This window comes from Phaethon lepturus, unplaced genomic scaffold, assembly GCF_000687285.1.
Source record: "Phaethon lepturus isolate BGI_N335 unplaced genomic scaffold, ASM68728v1 scaffold179, whole genome shotgun sequence".
In the NCBI taxonomy this organism is placed as follows: domain Eukaryota; kingdom Metazoa; phylum Chordata; class Aves; order Phaethontiformes; family Phaethontidae; genus Phaethon; species Phaethon lepturus.
In genome coordinates this window covers 44,069-46,012 of record NW_010565284.1, presented here as the reverse complement: position 1 = coordinate 46,012, position 1,944 = coordinate 44,069, and the positions used below count along the sequence as shown (strand labels likewise).

Genomic DNA, 1,944 nt, shown 5'->3' with positions numbered 1-1,944 from the left:
TTAACGGCAGGCCTATTGCTTCCTGCAGTTTAGTGTTGTCTGAAAACTTGACAAGAATGCCCTCTGTCTATTCCTCTGCATCACTGGCAGGGATGTTAAACAGGACAAATCCCAGCATTTAATCCTGTGGTACCCCACTTGATACTGGCTTCCAGGCAGAATACAACAGACTAACCATGATCCTCAGAGCCTGACCATCCAGCCACCTTTTTTTTTTTTAACCTATCTAGTCTTCTATGGGTCCAGACTGTAGTCTTCTGACTTGAGTACAACAATATTGTGGGAGATAACATTGAAAAAGTTAGGGGAATGGTTCTGGATCCAGCAGCCTGTGAGAAAGGTGGGGCTGATGCAGCTTAATGCTCCCAGGTGCAACCAGTAGTGAGGCTGAGCCTGTCTTCCCAGTAGACATGTTCACACAGAGTGCATCAAAACATATTTACATGTGGCCATCCACACAGCACAGAGAGGCAGAGAGCAATTTGGCAAACACAGCACCATTGGCCTCATCATGTTCCTACTCTGAGCAGGATGGGCCTCCCCAACTGAGACTCCTATGCATACGTATGGGCAATGTGGATCTCACCAGCAGCTGAGGAGGTGGGCTGTAGGCTTTCTGCCATTAGGACTGGACTTCTGCACTGGCTGAATGATGGAGGTTTTTCCTACTACACATTTATTAGTCTGGCTTAGTTAACAAGAGTTATTTTATTAGGAGAGATGTAGGTCTTTTATATTTACTGTAGACTGATAACTGATTGTTCTGTACTGTAAGATTTTTGTAGATACAGAACTCTGAAGGCTGGCTGGAAACTGGTGGGGGGAAACTAAATTAAGAAACCCCTGAGGCTGCAGCCCTGCTTCTGTTCCCTGTATAGGCTGCCTCACCCATGTGCACCACATGCAGAACTGTCCAGGACTCCCTGGTTTCCTAGTGGTCACCTCTGTGGTCTTGCCTTCAGACACACAGGCATACAAATGTGCAGTGGTAGCCATGACTCCCCTAGTCATCCACCCCCCCGTAGTCAGTACCCTTGTCATCTTACCCTTAAATCCATATACATGACAGCAGAGCTCGTGGTTTCTGGCAGCCAGGCTGGACTCCCCATCACCATCTCTTCTTGTGGTCTCACCCTTAGTGACACCCATACCACCTTGGCTCCCAGACCTCTTTATCTGCTCGCCAAGTAGTCTGGCTTGGTGTTCACCAGGGATCAAACGCTTGCACATGTGCACTTGCACCAGGTGCTGGTACTGTGGACACATGGGCCTCTGACCTGTGGTCCTACTCTAGTGGCTGTCACTTAAGCCTACTCACTCTGGTCTCTCCAGTTGCTGGCACCACAGACAAGCAGGCCCTCTCCTCTGACTTATGGAGCAACCATTTGACTATAGTTGCTGGCGCTTAGACTCTCGTACACACATATGAATGCTGAATAGAGTCCCTCACCCAGGAGAAGAGTGAAAAATGGAATTGAGTAAGAAGACTGTGCCAGTTTGGCATGGCTGGACAGGCGTATTGACTAGCCAACTATGTACATGTAACTATCCCTTTTATCCCCATATCTGTCTGGTTTCCTACACTTGTTCCTCTCCAAGTGATATAGATCCCTCCTTTTCCCTATATTTGGTTTCTCACCTGAATATCCAATAGTAAGTCCTGCACAGTTGAAAAATGCTTTTCTGCTGCATCCCATGTCTTCCATACCCCCAGAAGACAACCCCTCTCAGTCCAGAGGGTGCTGTGGTGTTGACTTACCTTGTACAGTTTCACCCCTGGACACTGGTGAGGCTGTAGTAGGACAAGGTACCCCTATCACAAGAGTCCTTAATTTGGGTTCCCGCCTTCTAGGGTGACCCTGTGCTCCTCTGTTTATGGAGATGGGCATTTCATTATGTGTTCTGGTGGTTCAAAACCAGTGAAAATTCTGGATTTCTGCAGTA

The 1,944-nt window shown here is 47.8% G+C and overlaps 1 protein-coding gene across 1 annotated transcript in view; it reads left to right on the top strand.

The window, feature by feature from the left end:
- The window catches only part of SMC5 (structural maintenance of chromosomes 5), a gene marked incomplete at its 5' end in the record, with an annotated part of 45,847 nt that overhangs the window by 25,991 nt on the left and 17,912 nt on the right, over window positions 1–1,944 (top strand). The window lies entirely within an intron of this gene.